This window comes from Psammomys obesus, unplaced genomic scaffold (assembly GCF_907164565.1).
Source record: "Psammomys obesus unplaced genomic scaffold, mPsaObe1.curated_primary_1811, whole genome shotgun sequence".
Taxonomy (NCBI): domain Eukaryota; kingdom Metazoa; phylum Chordata; class Mammalia; order Rodentia; family Muridae; genus Psammomys; species Psammomys obesus.
The window spans coordinates 7886-15572 of record NW_026589869.1 but is presented as its reverse complement, the minus strand read 5'-3'; the positions used below and the strand labels follow the sequence as shown (position 1 = coordinate 15572).

Below are 7687 nucleotides of genomic sequence, written 5' to 3'. Positions count from 1 at the left end.
CCACCTCCCACCTCCCACCTCCCCATCTCCCGCCTCCCCACGGTCTGGCTGCCCCATTGTGGAGTGTTGAGGAACCTGCTGCTTCGGATCATCTTGGCACAGCGTCCTCCTGGTCTCCTCACCTCTTTCGAGGGTAGGGCCGGACTCTCGTGTTCTGGAAGTGCTTGGAACTGGTGAACTGTCTCTCCAGCCCAGAATTCCTTCAACTCTCAGCTCCACTCTTAGGACCAAGCACTTTCTTTTGTTTTCTGGGCTGTGTTTCTGGTTACACGTGCACATCTGCTTGCACTCGGAGGCCGGAAGAGGACGTTGGTGTTTTCCCTGCCTTGACTCTAGCCCCAGTCCTCTGAGGGAGGCCTCTCGCCGACTTTGGTTTTTACTCCTAAGATGAAAGCCGGCACGCCTGCCTCCCCCTCCTCAGAGCTCGGGCTCCAGGCCCGGGCAGGGCGTCCAGCTTGCTAAAGCAGCGTTGACATCTGAGCTGCAGGCCTCATGACTGCAGACTCTCTTAGCCAGCCACTCCTCCACACTTCAGATTTAAAGGGTTATTTTTACTTACTCGTATGCACATCTGCATGTGAGTTTGTGCACATGAGAGCAGTTACACAGGAGGCCAGAAGATGGCGCCAGACCCTCCCATCGGCAGCTACTGAGTGCAGCCTGTCGTGGTGTAAGACCTGGAGTCTCACTGCTCAGGACCGCGCCCTTCCCAGGGACTCTCACAGACCACAGCTCGATGCGAAAGCAAGAGGTTTTATTGCTATGGAGATAGGGTCGCCCCTCCAAAGACAGGAGACGACCCCGATCATGCAAAGCGCAGGGCTTTTCTACCTGAAAATCAGGTCACTTTTGCTCTCTAGTTCACAGCTGGTTGTTGCTCAGAACAGTTCACCCCGCCCTTCAAGAGCTCTCTGCACCTGGCTTCAATTCAAACACTCACAGTTGTTTTTCTCATTCCCAGGTGGTCCCTCAGTGGTTCTGGGAACTGAACTCCCGACCTCTGCGAGAGCTGCGTACGCTTTCAGCCACGATCCTTCTCTCCAGCTCTTCCACGTTAGATTTTCAGAAATGTGAGGTTTTGGCCCGAGTCCATAATAGCCATTAGGTTTGTGTTCCTGGGCCTGCCTTCCCGTAGACGAATAAAAACGCCCGAAAGGCGAGCAACTCACTTGAAGCAGGAGCTTGGGAGAGCGGAAAAGCGCCCGATCGTGCTGTGTGGAATAATCAAACATAAGCCAATCAACTAAACATGCTGCAAAGGGTCAGTGTGGTGAGGAGGGCTGGTGTGGTGGGGACGGTGTGGTGAGGAGGGCTGGTGTGGTGGGGAGGGCTGGTGTGGTGGGGAGGGCTGGTGTGCTGGGGACGGTGTGGTGGGGAGGGCTGATGTGGTGGGTGGGGACGGTGTGGTGGGGGAGGGCTGGGTTCTCAGGGAGGTTTCCTGTGTCAGAAGGGAATGTCTTTGAACTCCCCCCCCCCCCCCCACCGCTCCTGCCTTGGTCCAGCTCTCATCTCAGGGAGGAGTGGCTCCGGGGGATCTTAATTCAAGTGGTGCTCTCCCTGTGCTCTCTCTACCGCGCCCTTCAGCACACGCCTGTGATCACAGAGCTCAGGAGGAAGAGGCAGCCGGTGGCTGGGTTCGAGGGCAGCCTGGGCTACGGAGGAGAGCCCAGGACAGCCAGGGCCACACAGAAACCCTGTCTCAAAAAACATTAAAAGTACTGATCTGTGTTTGTGTGGGGGTGGACACGTGTCAACGGTGTGCATGTGGGGTCGAGACCAGCTCAGGGGAGCTGCTTCCCCATCCAGTACTCGGCTCCTGGGAATGCTCCAGCAGGAGCCGCTCCCTGCCCCTCACCTACGTCTCAGCAGCCTATGCAGTGGGCACCGTCATTGTGTGTTTGTGCGCGTATGTGTATGTGTGTGTGTGTGTGTGTGTGTGTGTGTGTGTGTGTGTGTGCGAGCGCGTGTGTGGGCAGGGACAGCGTTTGGAGCTGGCTCTCTTGCTCAGTGTGCGGGGTTCGGGTCTAGGGTGCAGAGGCTCGTGGCTTCTTTTCTGCCTCGCTGCTTCCCTCTCTTCTCCCGTCCGCCCCTCGGGGCCGCCCCGGCCTCTGCGTCGCTGGGGCCACGGCGAGCGTCTGCCCGCTTTGCTAGCTCCCTTCTGGGTTGTGTTTGGGAACAGCCGGGCCTGAGCTCTGAGGGGAGCCTGACCTTGACCCCGGCTCCTCCAGCACCGCCACACTCTAAAGCCTGCAAGAGAGGTCTCCACAGAGCGCACAGCGCAGAGCGCAGAGCGCAAGCTGTTGTCAAGCTCGACAGAACGGCTGATGGTGTCTTCATGTTGCATCACATCTCTGCTGTCACGAGGCTGTCGGTTTGTAGGTGAGCTGTTGGCATAAGGTTCTTTTGAAATGTGTACACCTTACCCGTGTTCATTCAAGTGTGATTTCTCCCCCCACTCTCTGGTTTCAATCTGGACACTGCATTGTGATACTTACTCTAAGCATCACCTGTCTCAACTTTGTGTAAACATCCAAAATAAAGCAACCAGCCACAATGTTGATCAGTGGGAGAAGCCAGAGGGCAGGAAATGAGTGGGAGGAGAAAGGGCAAGAGGAGAGCTGTGAGAGCAGAGCTGGAGGACAGATCTTGGAACTATGTGGAGAGATGGACTGGACACAATATTTCACTAAAGGCAAGTACAATGTGGGAAATCTAAATGTTAGGAAACTATGAGGGGTTGGAGGTTTAGGAGGGAGTAACTATGGCCCAGCATTGTGTTCTAGGTTGACTAAATAAACCCAGTCTCTGTGTGGTGATTTGGGTATACAGCTGCATAGGATTAACAGCAGCATTACTAAAAGATAATCCATAGTAAATACTACTCATCACCTACAACAAATGGCCCCAACTAATCTAGCTATCCACACCCTTTAAATCATACTTTATCATAATTTGGTGGGGGGAATAAGCTCCCAGTAATAAAACCCAAACTTAAAACCTAAAAAATCCCAGGTCAATTACTGTCTCTTTAAGAGAGACTCTTAAACCGGCCCAGGAGCAAAAGACAGCCTCCTGTGGGCAGACCTGAGAGTTCCCTAACAAAACTGGGGGGTATAAGAACATGAGTTGTGACTCAGCTCAGCAGCCATGGCAGGAAAGAAAGGAACTGGAGGCAGACAGACCTCTAGACAGAGTTTGGCCTAAACTGCATCTAAAATAAAAATTGCCATGGCAGGGAGTGTTTTAATCCCTTTGGCTTCATTTTGGCTGTCATAGTCATGGATCTGGTTGCAATATGTTTAATGGTGATGGTTCTTCTCCATGCCTTCTCCAAGAAAGTTGAAGGAGAAAATGGAGAAAAAAACAAGGATTGGAATACTAAGTTACAGAGAATAGTACTTATCCTAATAATTAGGTTAATAACGACTAAAATTCAAAGCTCTCTGGCTGCAAGGTACTTGTCAGCTCTTTCTGGTAAGGGTCCGCCAATTCACTGAATCATCAACTGAAATAAGCAACTGGACTTTGTTTGTTACAGCGTAAATTGGCACAACTGACCCCAAACTTAAAATTTTCTTGTCTCGTTTTGTGATTTTCATTTAAAATCTTTGAAATAAAAAGATAATTATTTAAAAAAAAAAAAAAAAATATATATATATATATATATATATATATATATATATATATATATATATATAAATATCTGAACGAGTTGGTGAAGGCCCAGGCCTTTCTTTCCAACACAAAGTAAAAAGAAACAGGCAGATCTCTGAGTTCAGGATCAAGCTAATTTACATAATAAAAGCCAACTCCTGATGGCAACTCCTGCTGTTTAGCCACTTACAGAGACAGTCTAAGATTCAAAATGACAAAATTTTCCTTAAGGTTACCATGTAAATTCTTTTTTCTTAATAATAGATGTTATAACCTTACTGGTCTAAAGGTCGGATTCACATCATTTTTAGGTTTATGTAAAGAGAGATAATATCACACTGCTCTGGAAACTGCCTCATCCTTTTAAATGTGAGACATTTTCACAGGGGAAAAATGTCGGTCGTGCCGATGTAAAAAAAAAAAAAACAAACCACAAGAGTCTTAAAGATGGCAAAGTATATGCCAACCTAGTTTAGTCCTAAAAACTCAAAAATTATATTCATATGTTTAAAAAACAAAACTGTCCATCCTGTATAAAAAAGGGACAAGCCAAAGAATAGCCACTATCAATGTAAAGCCCAGGTACAAGATGCCTAGGGTATGCTTAAATGCTAAAGGTAAGAGGGAGTTTAAATAAAGTTTGGCTCTAAAGGCATAACTGCCCATTCTATATAAACAAGGGGATGGGACAAATAGTCACAACATATATAAAAATCTAGGGTTAGACCTCAGAACAGGTACAAGATACCTATGGTATGCTTATATTCTAAATTAAAAAGGAGTTTATGTAAAATTTACTTAAAACATGCATTTTCTATTGCTCAAGGCAACCAGCTTGTCTCTAATGGGAGGCTTCTCTAGGGAAATAGGTAGCAGCTTGGCCTAATACAACAGGCACGCAAGAGCCCTAAAATATATTTTAATCTATCCAACCTTGTTTTGATTATCAACATGATAATGATTGTATGTTCTATAATAATGCTAACTTATATTGCTGATCCCTTTACATGGGAACAACTCTAAAACTGACCGAGACATAAAAATGTGCCAAAACTTCAACAATACTTGGCCAATAAATCCTTGGCTATAATATCCTCAAAATGTGTTATGCTCACCTTTTAATTGGCATAGATAAAATTGGCTCACAGTTTAGTTTCATCCTGCACATCTCATACAGTTATAATTTTAGAACTCTATAGTGCTTGTGAGAAATTATATGTTTGCAGAACAAAAGAACTGGACACCAGAGATGCTGGATCAAACCTAACAGAATCATTCTTCAGCGTGCTGAGACATTGACACATCTGTTCCAGCATCTTGCATGTTCCAGCACTCTGCTTGTTCCTGCCTCAACTGCTTCAATTGCTGTTTCTCATCAAAGCCTGCTCCCAAAAGAACTTTGAAGAAAGCTACTAATTTTAACTGGTCCAGCATTTTAGATTGTTCCAAAGAGGACTTTTATTAAGCCTGAAATTTCTCAACATTCAAAGACTGGACCACAAATGTTATTGTTTGCTTAATTAACCATTTTTTTTTTCTGATTTTATTTGGACCCCCTACAGGATTTCTGCATGTCCAAAATGTCAGCTAGAAGAAATCTATGATAACGGCGTCCAATTTTCCTTAAAGGGGGTTGGGTATGTTTTTGGTTGTTTGCTATGGCTATGAAATTTTATTGTCATTGGGAGATGTTTATTATTAATGGTCTTATTCAAAGTAAAACAAAGAATATACAGGTATATCTTATAGGAATAGAAAAAAAGGTAGAGTATTAAATCTACTCAACTTAGGGTTTTATTTGTTATTCCCAAATAAGGTTAATTTTAACTCTGATATAGGATTTTGCATATTGATGCAAAATAAGTCTATTTTTAATACATTGGTATAAGCTTTAGTATATTGCTAGAAATGCAAGGTTACTTCCAATACTTTTAAGCAGCTGTTAAAAACTGGTTAGGATATTAAGTAATGCAAGTTAATTGCTAGTTATTCAGCTCACAGTCATGTCAGACACTAGTCTAATTTATCACAGGGTGAACAGCCTAGGCTAACAGACATGATCTTGTAGACAGATCACGATGTGCTTCTATAGACAGGCCAATTACATAACGATAGGTAGCTCAGAAACTTCAGAGACCTACAGAAGATGGCATTGAAAATGTTCTTATTATTTTAGAGATTCTTTGACAATGAGACAAGTCATTTCCTGGCAGTACCCTCTACCTGAAAGAAGATAGAAGAACCTCCATATGGAGATGGCTTTGACTGTGGCCAACAAGCCACTCAGGTAAAGAAAATACCCTCGCTTCTCGACAGACAAATTCTGCCTAAAATGGGCAAGCTTAAATCAGGACAAGTCGACTGCCGAGCTCTGCCAAGACAGGGTAAGCAAGTCCTAAATAGTTCCTGCTTCACACATGTCTGTCAAATAGTCTGAGCCAGAAGCCTGAAGGTGATGCTCCTGTTACAGAGAGTTATGGGTGACTGTTCAGGCATCAAACTGTCTCTGTCAATTTTTAATTTTTGGAAGCTGCTAACATGCCCTTCCTATTTACTCTAGTAACTAATTTTATTCCTTCTCAAGTCTCTGATGGGGTTGAAGTCCAAATAGTTATAGTGCCACAATTAAGCTTGAGTGGTTTAGAAGTTAAGAAATCCTTTCCTATAGGTAATACCAATAGGATAAAAGTTAATTTAGGCATAGAACTTTTAACTTGTCAAGATAGATAGGATAATCAGACACTTTCTCCTAAGTTGCTAAATACACATGGACTGGACATCGCACGTGTAGATTTTCCTAACAGTTTTCATAATTATTTTTGTATTGAAAGAAAAGGAGCCTTTTGTTGGACTTAAAGTGGGAAATGTTGGTATAATGTTCTTTTGAAATGTATACATCTTACCCTTGTTCATTCAAATGCTGATTTCTCCCCCTCCCCACTCTCTGGTTTCAATCCAGATATTGCATTGTGATACTCATTCTAACCATCCTGTCTCAACTCTTGTGTAAACAGGCCAAAATAAAGCAACTAGACACAATGTTGAGCTGGGAGGAGCCAGAGGACAGGAAATGAGCGAGAAGAGAAGGTGCAAGAGGAGAGCGAGGAGAGAGCAGGAGGAGAGAGATCTTGGAAAGACGTGGAGAGATGGACTGGACATAATACTTCACTAAAAGCAAGTACAATGTGGGAAATCTAAATGTTAGGAAACTATGAGGGCTTGGAGGTTTAGGAGGGAGTAACTATGGCCCAGCATTGTGTTCTAGGTTGACTAAATAAACCCAGTCTCTGTGTGGTGGTTTGGGTATTCAGCTGTGTAGGACTAACAGCAGCTTTAGTAAAATATAATCCATAGGAAATATTAATAGATGCCTACAACAGCAAACAGAGGCTGTATTTGATGAACACACACCCATGCACGTGCGCACACCTCTGTGGGCGCCTGTGTGCCACGAGGCATATGTGGACATCAGGGCTGAGCCTCAGGTTCTGGCGCTCGCCTTTGACCTTGCCGGACACACCCCAGCCCAGCTGGCCTGTGAACTTGCTGGTGTGCCCCAGCCACTTCTAAGGCTCTCAGCGCCTCGGGCCTTCCAGCTGGTGGGGGTCTCCTCACGTGGTGGAGGGGCTCGGGCCTGTCGGGCCTCCACCCCGGCCACCTTCACAGACCTTGAGGCTGCACTGCAAAGTCTCTGTGTTTCCTCTTCAAACTGCCCACGGCTGCCACAGTTTTCAGCTGCAGATACGCTGGGAAGTCACAGAGACGCCGCCCCCTCCTGAGAGTAACCGGGCGGGGGTGGAGTTGAAGAAGAGAGCAAAGGGGGAGGCAGGGGGGGGAGGAAGAGAGTGGAGAGGAGATGAAGAAGAGAGCGAGGGGAGGAAAAGAGTGGAGGGAAGAGATGAAGGAGAGAGCGAGGGGGTGATGAAGAGAGCAAGGGGAGGTGAAGGAGAGAGCAAGGGGGGAGGAAGAGAGCAAGAGGAGGCAGAGAGTGAGGGGGGAGGTGAAGGAGAGAGCAAGGGGGAGGAAGAGAGCA

The 7687-nt window shown here is 45.8% G+C and overlaps 1 long non-coding RNA gene across 1 annotated transcript in view; it reads right to left on the bottom strand.

Moving 5' to 3' along the window:
- Positions 1-740: 740 nt before the first annotated feature.
- Positions 741-7687, bottom strand: part of LOC129675472 (uncharacterized) — a 7379-nt gene continuing 432 nt past the window's right edge. The window contains exons 2-3 of the long non-coding RNA XR_008719940.1: positions 2209-2384; positions 741-1211 (exon numbers count right to left, since the gene is read on the bottom strand). This is a non-coding gene — a long non-coding RNA (uncharacterized LOC129675472). The remainder of the gene's footprint in view (positions 1212-2208; positions 2385-7687) is intronic.